This window comes from Cygnus olor, chromosome 3 (genome assembly GCF_009769625.2).
Source record: "Cygnus olor isolate bCygOlo1 chromosome 3, bCygOlo1.pri.v2, whole genome shotgun sequence".
Lineage (NCBI taxonomy): Eukaryota > Metazoa > Chordata > Aves > Anseriformes > Anatidae > Cygnus > Cygnus olor.
This window is the reverse complement of record NC_049171.1, coordinates 2,645,327-2,662,879: the sequence shown is the minus strand read 5'-3', so window position 1 is coordinate 2,662,879 and position 17,553 is coordinate 2,645,327. Positions and strand designations below refer to the sequence as shown.

Below are 17,553 nucleotides of genomic sequence, written 5' to 3'. Positions count from 1 at the left end.
CTCCGCGATAAGGTTGAAAGCTGTCAGAAATTCACAACTGATAAAGTGAATAGTCAAATCAGATCCCTGGTTGTGGAATTTACACTCCGAATGTTCTCCTACTCCATAACTCATACTGAAGACAGGATTCTGTATTATGTTCTGGCAAAGGGACACAGACCTTTACAAGCTAAAACCACTGATGTCACTCCGAGCATGCCATTTTCTAAACCTTATGCTTATCTGAAAATTTCTTTTTATTACAGCAGATATCCACGTTCATACGTTTTTGCTCTCACATCTCATAAACGATATTGCAGATATCAGATATTAAATGATAGCTGCAATATCATTTAGGATGGTGTGCTCACAGCTTTTATCATAGCAGAAACCTAGTGCTTTCTCTGTGTTGTTGGGTTTTTTTTAATATTGTGGGTTTTTTTCCCTTTTAACTGGGGGAATCTTCTGAACTGCATTGCAAATCCCTTATTTTTTCGCTCTTTTTGCTATTAGCTGCTTTGATGAGGCAGTGCTTCTTTTTTCCCCTGCTCTAGGCACCCTGAGCCCGATGCAGGATCACTGCCACGTGACCCCAGCTTTCGGGAACGCATCGTCCGCTGACACCCGGCTGTCACAAATGGCTCACGTGCAACCCAGCTGAAGCTGGAGCAAGCTGCCACAGCCATATGGCAGCACTTCCGCAGGCAAAGACAAAACTCGTTTTGGTACTGCTATAGATTTTTAACTTTTGCTGCGTGTCGGTTCCCGGGGCTAGCGTACCTGCGCTGGTTAATGGCGGTTTATTTGTATAGGCGGTGTGACTTTTACTTTGTACTGCTTATAACAATGCCATTGTCATGTTGATACTTGGTACACCAGGAGCAGCGAGAAGAAACCTTCGGCAGAGTTTCTGCACATCCACAATAAATTCTCATCTTGCTATAGAGAGTCTTTGGAGGGCTCTTTTGTTATTGCAGAAAGAATCTGACAGTGTTGATAACGACGTAACCCTGTATCTTGCAGTGCCTTTGAAAGCTCAAAAAGAACCTGTCAGTTCAAAAAGTAACAGAGAAAATCTTCTGACTTTAAATCACTGAAAGAAATCAGTGCATCCACAAAAATAGAGAAAAGCATCTTGAAAAGCCTTTGAAGGAACAAAGAACTAGCAATAACAACAAAAAAGAAACAAAATCCTTGCTGCTTTTAGGTGACATACACAAAATCCAGCAGTGCGGAAGTCAAAATGTTAAAATTTGTGCTAGTGCCACAGAGAACCCTGAGGGAGCTTACATTAGCACAACAAAAGTTTGCATATATAAGCTTTGATGAAATGAGTATGCACTGTTCTGTGCGGAATATGAAGTTACAAAAGGTGTCAAAACTGGTGCGAAGACTGTTCTGATGATGCCTTTAATGGAACAGAGAAAAAAAAATTATTTGCTAACATTTTCTATCCTCTTCTTGTTCGAGAAAACTGCGTGGCACAAAGAACAATCGTGGATCTTCCTCGGTGGCAGAACAAAATCTTCTCCGGGTCTTTGAGCCAAGAACCAGTCGCTAATGAGGCGGTTCCGGAATCATCATGCAGATGCAAACAAACACACGGCCGACAAATACGTAGGAATAGTTTGGAGAGACCACTGCTGTGCTCAACGCTCGCCCTGCTTGCCATGCCAAACATCCAGGTGCTGCTCGAGATGTTACCAGCAGCATTAAAACGCAGCCAGAAGATTTCTACAGCTACCAGTAGAAAAGGAACTCAAATTCGGGAGAGTAGGGGAAAAAATCGCATGAATGCAGAGCTGTGCTGACCTCTTCACTTGATGGAAGGCTGTTGAAAGGTTTCAAGGTACATAAAAGCCAAGATTCTCTTGCCACTGCTCACATTAAAAACATTGAACACGATGTTCCAAGCGTGCTGTGAGAAAGAGGCATGCTTGCCATTTAAATCTATATAAGATGTGAATAAAAACTCTTAGCGGCTGCTCCGAGCCATTGACTGCATGCGAACAAGCCCTTTCTCCAGCATTATTCTGTTCAAATATTTCACTCAAGTCATGCTACAGTCACAAAACCAGGTGCTCTAAAGTGTGGAAATGCCAGAATTACGACTGTCCATATCCATTACAGTTATCCTGCTTTCGTCTACGCATCATGATACACACATAATTATGCCATTATTGTTTTTCTGGCAGGACCTCAGCTCTGTTTTTATACATTATTTTATAAAGTATTTCATTTTCTCCTGGTTCCTGGCCCTACCTAATAGACTATATACACTCCTTAGGACTACAGCTGTTTGCACCCAAGCAATTGTGCTGCCGAAGCTGCAGGTCTCTGCCTCGCCTCCTCTCCTTCCTGGCCTCACAGCTCCCAACAGCCACCTTCATCCAGCCCAAATTAATCTTTGCAACGCTTAATAAGCACCAATGCAGAAAAGTAACCCACCAGCTTTATTAAATTTACTATGTTTATTATAAATAAATACATTTTATTTTATTGTATTTATCATTCAAGCAGTTTTATTTAAATGTTTGGTCCCCCAGAGTGCCAAGAAGGTCAAAGTAGCTTACCAAAACCTTTCCGGGCACAGGATGTAAAGCTGGACTCCACGAATAAGTAACTGGACCACACAGCGGATACCCAATATCTGAATTCCAAGTACCATTACATTTCATCTTACTAGCTTCTTGAAAAACACAACATCCACCAGCCCAAGGACTGAGCCCAACAGAAACTATGAAAATACCGGTGCCCCTCTTCCTATACATGCCCTGAAGTCTTGCAAATTAAATATCTTTGTTTTCATATTTGTTGTTCACCGTGATTAAATAACTCGAAAAAAAGCTATTCAATCTGATTCAGCAAATAACTAGAAATTTGGGGTTCTGCAAAATGCGGGGTCTAGGTCAGGACACAAGCTTAGGGCACTTACTCGGCAAAGTCCCTTGCTCCATGTTTGGGAGAAGGAGCAGATTTTTCAGTGTCAATAAGAGAAAAGAAGATAAATTGGTTCAAGACTGCTGGACAGTCTGCTCTGGGGAGATATAGGTTAGTATTCATATGACAGCATTTAGGCAGCATGCAATTCCAAGCTCAGGAAAGTAATACTTTAAGGCATACGCCTAAAGTCCCTCCAACCATCCCATAACTTCCTTAAAGTTGTGCACAAGCCTGGAAGCAATTGATGAGAATTGTCATTGTGTCCTCAAAAAATTACAGATTTTACTACTCAAAATATTATGAATAAGATGCAAACAAATTCATAAAAGGCAACGCCAAGGGTTTAAGACTAATTTTAAATGTGCAATCACATTTTAAAACCACCCACTTTACAGCAAATGCATAAATATACAAAGTAATCAATTTTATCAGGTAGGTGGCAATGTACAAGTTCACATCTTAGGGCTGGTTTTCAAATTAACTTGTCATTTTTTTAAATTACAAACACTAGTTTATGCCATAATTTAGTATACCATGAATAGTGTATCTAAATAAATGTTCACTTCCTGTCTAAATAAGAAAATAATGCTTTTCCTATCACATAAAACTAATTATTGTAGTTTTGCATGCAATTTTTTGTTCAAAACTGCATTATGAATTATTCATGGTGTTGAGTTTAATGCAGTTATTTTAATGATAATATCTCGTCAAAAAAGTTTTTTAAGAAGAATTGAACACATTGTTAAACAAAAGAAACAAAGACTACCAAGTTAAGATCGTTCTTTCAGTAATTTCTGAGAGATTAAAGTTACAAGCGAGTACAAGCTCGGTGCCTTGAAAACGTGGCAGTTATTTGGATTCAGGGTGACACTTCCAGCTACAATAAAATTAATATGTAGAAGCAGTGCTAAGCTAGAACAAATGCAGACAGTATTTGAGCGGAAAATATTTACTTGGAAGAACAATGTCGAACTGGCTAGGCATCAACCTATTTTTACTTCCACCTTCACAGATTTTTTACATTTCTTTTTTTTACAATGTATGAGAATTAGGGGAAAACATGCATTTTGGAGATTGATGCGAAGAAAGGAGTACGCCTCCATATGCCGGTTATATCAGAGTTGTACGTAGTTAACGTGGAAAGCACAGTGTGATTTCACACAGGTTGGCATGAAGTTAACCCTGACTATTGACAAAACCCTGACTTGCCCCCACTATGACTGCTTCTGCTTCCCTTTCATACAATCACAGAATCATGAAGGTTGGAAGAGACCTCCAAGATCATCTGGTCCAACCGTCCCCCTACCACCAACGTCACCCACTAAACCATGTCCCTAAGCACCGCGTCCAACCTCTCCTTGAACACCCCCAGGGACGGTGACGCCACCACCTCCCTGGGCAACCCGTCCCAGTGCCTGACTGCTCTTTCTGAGCAGAAATGTCTCCTCATTTCCAACCTGAACCTCCCCAGGCACAACTTGAGGCCAGATGAAGGTGAAGAAGAAAAGAGAATCACGTGTCCACAATGCTCTGGATATTTAACGCCTTCTCCAAAGTCTTCTCAGTCTTCACCCAGAGAAAGGAACCGCAGGATAAATGAACAGCTTTGGGGACACCTTAGCAAAGGGATTTACACCGTCAGGCTCCATCACTCCATGAGACACACTTACCATGTCCCCGCTAAGAGGCTTGGATGGTCACACACCTCCTCTACTCCTACACAGCAGTAATTCAAGTATGCTGTCTGTAAGCAAACTATGTAGTGTGTTGTTGTTTTTTTTTTCTTTTAATAAAAAGCTTTTTCCCCTATTTTTCCTGCGGTTGAACATATATAAAAGATCAAGACACCAGGATTGTGGATTGTATGTTATCTTCTGTGTCATTATATCAGATCTGTCTATCAAAGTTCTTCTCCACATCTCTCTTGTCACAGTTCAGTATAAGGACCTGTTCTTTTATGACTAAATGATTGAGTAATATTAATCCTCACCAAATGTAAAAAAGAAGGCACAATACTGTGAATTTAATAAAAAACCTTTTATTCACCAAGGAACTTTTCTGAGACTACAAGACAGAACAGCATGTCTCAGGCTTGGTGTGAATGGAAGCATCTTCCTGAATGACTTCAAATTTTATCTTCGGCCCACAGCTGTACGATTTGTACAGGCTAGATAGTCAAATCATTTTCAAAAAAAGTCAGATATTGAGATAAACACGATTCACTTTGGAAACCATTTTACAGTTTAATTGTTACTCTGTTAGGAATATAAGACTGGAAGGGTCACTGCATACAGCCCCATGCTCTCAGCAATACTCTGGTCCTTTCCTTTATACCCATTCCAGTGTTTTGCCTTATTACTGCCATTGGGAAGCCGGTCCAGAAACTGATGTCTCTAATTAATACAAATGCTTTTCTGCTTTTCAGGTAACCTTATTCTTGGCCACATTATGGCATGACCTGTGACATCACTCTGGGATCGGTATTGCTCTTCAGCACGGGTAATTTTTTCCCCGTGTTCACTGTATTGAGAGTTGAGCTGAGATTTAGGCAGGAAGGCTTTGCAAAAGGGTCAAATTTACTGTCTGTGCATTGCCAAAGATCTTCTGTCATTCAACACACACCTGACAGATCACTGAAGTGAACAGACCGTCACTCACCCCACAGTACAGCGTTATTGGAATGTTTAAACTGCCAATATAATACAGCTCTCCGGTTTGCCCCCAGATTTGTTCTCCTACCTGTCAAAACTTCATCGTTATTAGCTTATTCCTGAACTTTCTCTTAGAGAAAACAACTAGTTCTGTCCAAAGCAGGAAGTGCTGGTGACGGTTCAATCCAAAGTTTCACTCCTATGGCTGCAATAAACGGTGCAAGCATTTTAGCTCAGAGGAGTAAATTTTTTAGGCAAATCATATGATAATCTCCACTTCGTTGCTCTGTTTCATAAGAGGAATGGTCTCAGAGTCCATGAAATCAATTCCTTTTCGATAAAACCAAATTGTTGTAAAAGCATGAAATGTCTTCAGTACAGACATCAGATCTTCAACACCATCTAAATCTAAAAGTTATTGGTTTGCACTAATTTCTCCTGCAGGTTGAGCCAAGGAGACAACGTGGCTGCCTCCTCCTGCCCTATAACATGCTCAGCACCATCCCCATAGCTCCTGTGCCCTCAAACATCCTCACTCTGCTCAATTCCCCAGAGGCACCCACCTGCGGATCTGCAGACGCCGTTCTGCCATTCGGACACCCCATCTCTAGGTGCAATCTCCCTCCAGAAAAGCACAATAGAAAAAACACAGCTAACTGTGTACTGAAGAGCAAGTCCTAATGTGCACAGACGACCCACAACAGCCCTTAAAAATAGTTAAGAATTGTTTTAATGCAGTCCTATAGATGCTGTTAACACACTGAGGGTAATAAAGGCAATTCTCTGTACTCAAAAGCTATCACGCAAAGGGTTTCACAAGAGAACTATGAGATTCTGCACATACAGGTCAAATAACTTCTCCCCAAATTGGCTTTAAGCTCTTAAAAAATAAACCTAAACTCATTTTAAAGACTCCACATATTATAACAGTCCCTAGGGAAGTTGCTCCAAACTTCAGTGACCTTTGCAGCTAGCAAACCAACCCCGGTTTAAGAGACGAATTTATCTATCATTACCTTCAGCCTTTTTTCTCTGCAAAACTAAAATGCCACCCATTAGCAGGAATACTCTCCATATACAAGCACCTACAACAAGAACTGGCAATCAATCTTCTCTTCACAAAGAATTATAATTTGAGTTTTTTAAGACCCGCATCATAAGGTTTGTTTTTCAGCTTCAGAATAATTCCTGTGGCTGACCTTTAGGTTTCTTCACTATTTCCAAATCCTTCTTGTAATCGTTAACAGAGGTAGCATTCTTGACACACTCTTACCAATGTTGTAGAATGGTTTCAGGTACTATTTCTCATGATAGAGTAGCACTATTGCCTTTTTCTTCTCCATTGTTAATTATTTCTGAAACTAAGCTTTTGATGATTTAATATATATATATATATTTTTATATATATAGTTATATATTTATATATATGGGCTGGATGTTCAAAGCATTAAAGTATTTGCATGCATTACTTCCATAAGAATCAAGATGGCAGCTGGTGTTTACATGCCTTTCAAAATCCAGAAGGCAACACCTTCACCGTATTTACCGCTCTTAACCATGTTGTTGAATACTGCAGCATTCTATTAATGCCCTTAGCATGTCCATGGGAAAGGGCTTGCTGAAAAATAGTGTTTTACTGGAAGTAATCTATTCACATCAGCAAAACGCTTTACCACTGACAAGCTGCGGACTTCACCACAATTGTCACTATACAAATTTCCACGAGGCAGCATGGCTAATGCACATAACCTGGCCTATCACATGCTTTGACAGATCTGATTTTAGTCTTCTATGCAGGATCCAAAGAGGATTCAGAAACCTTTCTGTTACATCTTTGTAAAAAAAAAAACACCTGTGGCTGAAATTGTAGGCATGCAGGAGTCACGCAGCCAGAAGGGGAATAACAAGGACTAGGACTTGGTAGCAGAGCGGCCAGAAGACTTTTCTCTTTTCCTGGTATCTCAGAGAATAAATTTGCCGAGAAGATACCAAACAAATTTAGAATCATGGTTTTATGGCAATTTTAATTTGGCTCTGTCAGCTCCTAGTGCTCCAGTACAGCCTATGTCTTCAAGCCACTCTGCATCTGCATTGTGACCAGGGAATCCAGATACCCTACCTGACCCAGTAAAAGGAGAACTGGGAAAGCTCACGAAGGGCAACGAAAGAGAAGAGCTTACAGAAATGCTTGGAATTTAAAATTAAAAAAATTAAAATTAAAATCACAGATACCTAATATCCTTTTTTCTCACAAATTCCTTGTTTCTCTTCTTGGATAATTAATGAGTCATTAATGTGGACCTCTAATAGCATCATCCCAGGGCCCTGCATATACCCATCAGAGCAAAGTTACAGCTTAGCACATCCTGCTTCACCCTACATAGACAGTTATCTTAGTCGATCATCCCTTCATGTCCTTCATGTCACATTTCCATGAAGCAGCATAAACTATTATGGCACATGCTTTGTGGGTTAAATTTTCTTGTGTGCTTTTAACAGCATCAAATCTGATGTAGAGCAACTTTGTAGAAAGAACCTCCTGGAGTTGAGAATTCATTAGCATGCCAAAGGAACTTGTTCCAGCAAAGATGATTACGCAAATACCCCTGTGAGAAGGGGAAAGTTCTTTGAAATGTCTCTCATGGTTCAAGAAAGCATCTTATAAAGTGCAGAAAGATTTTTTAACTGAACAGACAAGCAGACAGAACAGATTCTCATACATCTTGTCCCAATTTTAACATTATAACTTTGGTACCTTCACCAAAAACATCTTTAAAAAACAGAATTTACACTGGTACAGAGAAAATCAACGTATAAAGTGTAAATAAGGACAAAGTCACATTTCATGAATTAAAAAATTCACTCTGCAGCAAGAAGTAGGCTATGTGTCATTATTTTTAAAAATATGCAAAACAAGACCAAAAGACCACTCAAACCAAGCATGACATGACATGACACGAAGCTGAGAGATCAAGGCCATGATGCTACTATCCCAGTTTACAGACAGTAACTTTTTAACTACCATCATTTACCAAAAGCTTGCAGTAACTACAGACATCAAATGTAAAGGTTATGGCTATTTATCTGCTTCTTCTACGTACTTTAAAATAGTATTAGCTTGTAAATTCAGGTTTAATTTAGTTTTAATATTAATGCTTACAAGCGTCCATGATGCAGGGATCACGTACTGGTAAGACTGAGTGAAAACAAATGACCCTGCTTACGTCAAACCTAAAATCATAACTGATAAATGAAATAGTAGGAATGAAACGGGTAAACATCAAGACCCCTGTCAACAAAGTGGGTTAGGAACCAGGAGCACGGGGACGCTATAATTCATAGGGATAAAAGAACATGTAGAAGCTCTCTTTAAAATAGGTAGAAAACGATGTTGGAAAAGGTGCTATGTAATCATACGCTGGTTTGGGGAAAAAGAATTCCACAGCTGTGCATAGGTTTCATTTTAAAAAAAAAAAATAAATAAATGTATTTTATATACAAAGAACTGTGTCGTTACAATAGTGTGAATAATGCAGTGATAGCTACATATCATCCAAAATCCATGGTTCACAGCAAATGGCCTCGAATCTTTACAGACCGATGGGCACCAGCACTGGCTAAGTACCATGCCACGGGCAAAATTATCCTTTATTCTCCATCCAATTGGACCAGTGACACAACTTCTAAACCCTACTGTGAGCAATGTCAGAATCTCAAAAGCAGTATGTTGTTTATCACCCATAGATTAAAGACTTCTGATTGTGTGGACTGGGCACCTGGATGGAAGCAAGGCTGACCTCTCACGTAGCTTTGGGGATGGCAACTTCTTGCCACTCCACACTAAAAATGTGTCAAATGCTGACCAAAGTTAAGCCACCCACAAAGGGGAATCGCTGCGATGGATGAGCTGACCTACATCCACCACTGACCACTAAAGAGGAATATTCCCCGGCACAGAGGTAGCAGTAGTTCTTGGAGTCTGTGTCACCTTATACAAATCTAAGATGACCCGATAGCATGGATGACCTGGTATTATGTGGATAAAAACTGTTTAAACTGAGCCTTTTTAGCAAAATTCACCATTTCCTCATGCACAGTTGGACTGCAGGTATCATAAGACAAACACTTTAACCACTCCCCCATTCCAAAATATTGAGAAAATACAGAAATTAGTCAGAAGTAAAGACTTTTTTTTTTTTTTTTCAAATTTGGCTGCAGTTCTCCCAATTACTAAAAGTTTGAAATTAATAAGAAAGTAGGAAGAAGTAGAAGTATATTTCTCTATTCTTAGCTATTTTTTTTTCAAATTGTCTTCTTTTCTGTTGCTAGGAGACTGCAATCACAAAGTGACAATAATAATGATGAATGACATAATATTAAATTTATCTGTATTTTAAGAAACAACGATAAAAACAACTTGTACCTTAAAAACAGTGTAAAGCAAAAATCTTTTAACTCAGGCAAATTCTAACACAATAACTCAATGTCTTCAAGGCTTGGTAACTGCTTAAATGATGTGTGATACACAGCTCAGCAGTATATCAAAAAGGGTGCAGCGTATTTACCATACAAAAATATAATAAAAGAGATAATAAAAATGGGTGAAAGGTTTATATCACCCTTGATCAAATAAAGCATCTGCTTCTGCCCATTAGAGGCGGACTGAGTCAGATGATCCATGTGTTCAACTATTGCAGAATCAGACATTGATCCAACAAGATTATAGGATCATGAAAATGAGATGCAAGACAATTTTCAAATAGGCAGCAGTGAAGTGTCATTCTGCATCTACAAGAACATGACAGACCAAGTTGCTAAATAATCTCAGCAAGTAGGATCCAACGAAAGCTTTGGAAAAAAAAAAAAAAAGAACTAAAGAACTCACTGTTATATATCATAAAAGAGAAACACACAAAATGCTCTTCTGAATACGGTACTGTACTGACACATTTTTGGAAACAACATCACATGCCTTGCAGGATTCTTTATTTGCAGAGTAGACTGATGTTTAAATTTTCATTTTTAATAACAATACAAAATCCTGGACTTCTGCTCCTTCAGTACAAAAGCACAGAAAAACCGCAAGCTATACATTTATATACAGCTATTTTAAATTAAGGGTGTAGCTACAGTATTAAAACGAAAATATTTTTAACTTACTGACAAAGCCACAATTTCTGAAAAGTCCGTTTCTGCAGCTAAGCATCAAAAAGAATGAACAGATTAAAAAAAAAAAAAGGGTAGTAGAAATAGGAGAAGGATTACAGGTATTGGGAAAATAGAAGAAAGTAAAAATAAGAGACCTGATGTTTCTTTGGGGTTTGATAATATGTCTGTGAAGATTTTTTTTTTAATTCAGTATAGAAGTTTCTCTTTCTTTTAGTAGACAGTCTTTGATCCAACTGAAAGCAATTAAGACTAAAAGCAGGGATACGGTTGTCTTTAAATTTCTTCCCGCTTTCTTCTTGCAGTAAGAACTAGCGTGGATGTGTGGCAAAATCAGGCTCAGGAGAGTCTCAGCTTTACAGGTGAAATTTAAGAAACACCATAACATGAGTTCAATGTGCGTGCCACTCAGAGCGAAAACCACAAAGTGCAAACACAAGCCCAAAACAATTTGAGTAATTCTAAGTTATTTTTTCTCAACCCCAGGAGGAAGCTAATGGGCATATTTGGCATGTAGAAGCACTAACTCACCCTCCAGAAATATCTACAGTCACAAGGACCGACATTTCAGTCATTCATTGCATCTCACTCCAAAGAACTTCAGAGGTGACCAGTTCCAGTGGCAGTGTGGTACCTGGCTGTGGCACCCAGAAGTAATCACAGTGCTACAGCCTTCTTGGAAGTGCCACCAAAAGCTCCAGGATAAAAGCAAGGAGCACACTCACATCGATACCACACGCTTGTGATATCCATTTCTGAAAGGCAGGGCTGCCACAAACAGGGGATAGAAGGTATTCCTTTCAGCTGCTAATACCACACCAGAGTGCATTGCCCTTTTCATCAAGGGTTCTAGGTGGTCAGAGGCTGGGGACCCTTAACAAGCTCAAATGCCACCATCTTACCCTTCCCATTTTACAGTTTGAGGATATTAATGCTTCATTCTCGCTTGAAGTGGCAACAAGCGACCGATCTAGCAGAGTTCCCTCTCAGGAACATTTTCCAGATGCTCGTTGTTCGTGGAAATTGGATGTGGTCTTCCCCGCACTCTAGCCCAGGCAAATTATGTGAAAGCTAGTGTGTGGTAGTATAACCAACTGCTACACAACGGCCTTGTAAATGTCGACATAGACACTATATTGTTGCAGCCGTACTGCTCCCAAAAGGAGCTCTGTCAGAAGAAAAAGTCTCGAGGCTCATTTCAGTATCAGCACACTGGAGCACTGCTGTGGTTTCACTCCACCAGCTTTAGGACACAACCTACACATTTCTCTCACAGATGAACCATAAGCTTCTCTGTCGAAAGACTGAGCATAAGCATTAGTGTCAAACATTTCACAGCTATAACACCCCAGCAATAATAGAGTTATCACCGGCAGATATACACCAGTGAAAACGTTTAGGTAACATGGAGCAGCATTTGCTGTCCTGGTAGATATTATCCTGATACATAACAAGAGGACAACAGACATTTTAAATAAAAAGCACAGAAAGGTGATGAAGGAACCTTTTGCCACTTATGGATATGATAGCGCTATTTAAAGGCTGTTTAAGCTGTCACATCTTCAACATCATATATGTAATTGAGGTACCGTGCACATTTCACAATATACAGAATAAGGCGATCTAGCTTGCCAGCAAGTATAAATCAAGATGTATGTACAGTTAATGAAGAAAAAGACCCCTTACTGCCAGAAGCTTCACTAAAACAAAAGCCATAGGGGGACACCATTTGTGCTTGCAGTTGTGAGCTGTACATGAGTGTTCCTGGGCTGAATAATGAAGCTCCTTGGCGCATTGGGGCTATTTTATGGTTCATGGAAGCAGTTGCTTTTTATTCAAATGCAGAATTTTATGCAAGCTTTAGAAGTGCAAGATTCTTTTCTCTCCACAGTTATTGAAACCTTTTGATATTAAATGTGTACGCGTATCACATGCTCTAATTTGGCAAAGCTATGTACTAACGCAAGACATAAAACAAAACCTTGCTGCTGATAATGACTATACAAATTGTTAGTGTGTACTCTTTCTAGCACATGAGGTCTGATGTACTAAGAATCTGGGGACACTGGTAACATGGAGACCCACAGAGGGCTGACTGCCTCCCCTGTGAACAGTTCTGCTTATTTTGTAGTCAACAGATACAAGGAAGCAGTTTGATGGTTGTCTTCTTTTTTTTTTTTTTTTGGGGGGGGGGGGTCCTCTGTGCCTCACAACCTTAAAATTAGCAAAACTCTGTCTCTCAACCCCTCTTTTCACAGTGAAAGCCGCACATTCTCATCCCTTCCTTTAGTTGTCTTGTGCAAGTCATCCTCCATCCTTCCCTTACCAGACTGAGACATTCAGAGTGCCAGGAGCTTCATTTTTATCCCTCCATTTTATGTCTCTCTTACTCCTTTATCACTTTACCACAAATTCTGTATGCTGTCACTGTCAGATTAGCCTCCTGATTGTCAGCTGAAACTTTGATGAGTACAATATTGTTGCCCTTGCTCTTGAAAGAGGAAGAATAATTGCCAAATCTTTTAAATTAATACTATCTTAGTTTTAGTCCTTATAGTCACATGTACATACACATTTTAGTACAGTGACAAAATATTATTGCTTTAGTATTTTCATCTTCTCATTGAATTTCTGGCTATTAGGGACATTAAGAATTCTTATAATGGAGAGAGCTCTGAAAAATAAGCACAAGCTATTTTTATCTTTCAACCAATAAAATTATTTTGATGGCTGAGCAGCCTGTATTTTGACAGGTGAACAACCTCACCAACATAAGCTGGTCCTACTCAGGGTGGGAAGCTGGACCACAGACCTCCAGAGATCCTTCCAAAACAAATTACTCTATGATTCTATAATAGAATGAAACCTTCACTTTGTATTTTTCATTTTAAAAGTTGCTGCTGCCTGAAAACAGTATGGAGTCTACATCTTCAAAGATCTCCCTGCTGCCACCTCATCTCAAGCAGCGCATGCTGTTTTGGGTGGTACAATATCAGAAGAACTTAAAACTACTAGAGGGTGTCCAAAGGAGGGCTTCAAAGGTGGTGAAGGGTCTGGAGGGGAAGGTGTGTGAGGAATGGCTGAGGCGCCTTGGTTTGTTCAGCCCAGAGCAGAGCAGGCCGAGGGGAGGCCTCATGGCGGCCTGCAGCTCCCTCACGAGGGGAGCAGAGGGGCAGGCACTGAGCTCTGCTCTCTGGGGACAGTGACAGGACCCAAGGGAACGACATAGAGCTGGGACAGGGGAGGGTCAGGCTGGGTGTGAGGGAAAGGTTCTGCACCCAGAGGTGGTCGGGCACTGGGACAGGCTGCCCAGGGCAGTGGTCATGGCACCAAGCTGCTGGAGTTCAAGAAGCGTTGGGACAATGCTCTCAGACATAGGGTCTGGTTTTGGGGTGGTCCTTTGTGGGGCCCGGAGCTGGACTCCATGGCTCTTGTGGGTCCCTTCCAACTGGGGATATTCTGTGATTCTACAATCTTCAGTGCTCAAATGAACAAGGTCCTAACTTTGAAGTTAGCCATGATCAGAGCATGGAATTGGACTAAATAAACTCCCAAAATCCCATCTAACCAGACACGTTCTACAGTAGTATGAAATAATAATATTTTAGTTTATGAGTGTTTGTTTCCAAATTGAAGCATGATAATAAGAATTTGAAATGGGTAAATATAAAATATTTCAAAATTTTAAGTATCTCAACATTTTTACTTCTTTTAAATTTTTCATTTGGTTACAGACATTTTTGAGACCTAAAACATACAATGTACAACAGCTGTCCCAGGCTGAACTAAAGGTCAGTGAGTTGCTCTCCCTCCAACAGCTACCAGCACGAGATGCAGAGAGAAGAGCAGAAACAGGGGAACATATCGACACACATATCGACAGTTTCCTATAATATTTTCCAGGGATTCAGAAAATCCCTGGCCCAAAGGTGGTACCTGTATTCCCTGTCCCTCAATGGACTTGTGTGCCATGATTTTGCCTAGTCATTTTTGGGAACACGTACCCTTTGAGCTGACAGCTGTATTTGTGACTTATGTCCCCTGTCCTTCACGACTTCAAAGAAAATGTGTGCTAGACTGATTTTTATAAATACTAAATAATAACTAAATAGAAAATGAAAGCTCTAAAAAATATTCTTCCTTACTACTAATTCAGTGTGTGGCTTAATATAGAGGTGTTAAGATCATTTTCCCTCCAGCAGCTATGTCATTTACACTCTTCAGAAACCTATTCTAAAAACCTGCTGTTGGAATTTCTCTCATTAATCGAGCTAAATAAGTCCCTGAAAGCCTTTGGTAAAACAGACACTAGATTACATTAATTAATCATTTAAATTTTCTTCTGATTTTTCCTCTACTGCCAAAGGCAACCCTGCCTCTTCAAAGATAACTACAATGCAAGAACAATAACTACAGTTCGTAAGGGCAACAAGAGGGTATATTAGGTGAAAATTTGAGCCAATGTATTTGGATTATATATCCTACCAATTACATTGCTCTAAGCAAAGTTAAAATACACTTCTATTCTGACTTCATTTGCACAAAACAATAAGAAATTAGGGGATGGGATGTGGGGTGCAGAATTCCCTTCTAAGGAATGTGTCTCTTGAGTATATGTAGAGGGAAGACATTTATTAAGCCACATGTACCAAATAAAAAGATTCAGCACATGAGGACTCCTCTTTTCCAAAATTAAGTTGGCTCTTCATTGTAAGCTTTTACACAGCTTTGCTGCAGCCACAAGCAGCAGCTCAGCTATCTCAAAACGCAGTTTTTCCCAAAACTCATCCTGCTGTATTTGTGCTTTTTCCTCCAAATTTTATCCTCAATAATAAATAATCCCTTTGATAGTTAAGTATCTTCATCCACTACATTCCAAATTTAAACACAGTAAAAATAAAAATACACATTTTTTTAAATTGTTATTCAATATAAAATTTCATTTTAACAGTGTTCATCATTATATATAGTCCATAAAAATCCTCTTGATCTTACTAGCATTTAACTGTTTTACATAGATAAACTAAAAGTTACCTTTAGGTACTTAAATGTATAATATTCAAGAACTGGAGACCTTTGTACAAGTGAGTAGCCATCGTTATTGATCCCTTAAATGTAAAAACTGCAAAATTCAAATTTCTTGGGACACATCTGCTACCATTTCAGACAAAGAGATACTAACACTGCTAAGCTGTCAGCATCCAAAGCATTGAAAACTTCAAGAAGTATCGCTGTTTCCCTCAAATAAAAGATTGAGGATCAGGCGCCCAAAATTCACTGTCATCAAAAGGTCAGGATGTCTGATCTCAAACAAAAATCAGTAGCGGGGTGCAGTGATGTGTCTCATTCCTATGCCTGTAACATATATTTGTCAGTGCATATATTTATAAAAATGATAAAAGGCAGTGCACAGAAGAGTTTCACTGTGAAACCTGCATACTGCCTTGCTGGGTGAGAAAGAGGAGCCTATCTCACTGAAAGTTCATAACCTCCTTCTAATTCAGGCAAAGAAAGAGCGATTCTTGCACATGGTGTGTCAAAAAAATAGCATATCTTAGCGTGTAAGGTCACTTAGCTGTCAGGAACAGAAGTAGAAACTGCCTCCTAAACAAATGACAAATGAGAAATCATGAAGCCAAGTGAGAAAGGAAAGGGAGGAAAATTCTAATTTAAGCAAATTTAAACAGGATGTACTGTACGCACTAGATCCAAGACCCTCGCCCTGCAGACTGGCTGGTGTGTTTATCTATTCAATTAGTGTCAGTAGGGACCAAGAACTTTTCCAACAGACATTTTTAATGTCGCTGTCATGTTCTGTCAGGTGAAAGAGCTTAATAGTGTGGATGTGGACAGACTGCATCAGCTGGCCTCAAGACCAGAAAACTATCTAGTTTACTACTATAAACATAGCCTATTATAGATGTAGAAATATATTTCAGGTGCAGTCCTAGAATGGGTCAAATATGCACGGGTTGAGCTCCTTTCTATCATGAATTTGAAAAGCTTGTAAATATCCTTCATATTATTTACTTTAATCCTAAACCTACTGGTGATATATGGTTTGAAAGCAGCTGACTAACATGAGGATATATGCCACCAGCTTCTAGTGGCGTGCCTAAAAATGAAGTAGCAGAAGACCTTTGTAGTAACCAGCCCTCCAGGAAATGTTCTCCAATGTATCCAGGAGAAACAAGAAGTTTCTCCACCCAGGCACACAGTTTATGAGCTACTAAAATAGGAGTATAAGAAAAGAGCATGGCTCCTGATAGCCAGTGAGAGCCAAAAAAGCAGTCAGACACACAAGAAAAACGCTTGAATCCATGGTTTCCTGTGCAGTTTGTAACAATAACACAGAGACAGCACCTCCTATATTCAATCACAGAAAAATGTAGCTTGGAAGGACAACTGGACGTCTGAAGCACAAACACCTGCTCAAAGCAGAACAAATTCAAAGTTGGATCAGTCTGTTCAGGGTCATATCCATCAAGGATGGCAATTCACGCTCACTGTGAAGAATTTTTTGGTTATGTGCAATCAAACTCTTCCTTGTTGCTATTTTGCTGTTCACAAAGACAACAATTGATAGTCATCCCTGATGCCTGAGTTGTACGTGTGATAAATCCTCTGTATCAAATACTACTTAGTAACCTCGTGGTCATGCATAACACTAGCTTCAACTTACAAATGATTTTAAACTAGAGGCCACTGCATCCAAGCTGATACATAAATATGTAAGGAATGGTAATGGCCATTTTGCCAAGCACAAATCACAAATACTATGTCAGAAAATACCCATTCACTAATTGTACACTAG

General features: G+C 39.5%; 1 protein-coding gene across 6 annotated transcripts in view; it reads right to left on the bottom strand.

Moving 5' to 3' along the window:
* The window catches only part of MSRA (methionine sulfoxide reductase A), a 277,042-nt gene that overhangs the window by 218,418 nt on the left and 41,071 nt on the right, over positions 1 to 17,553 (bottom strand). The window lies entirely within an intron of this gene.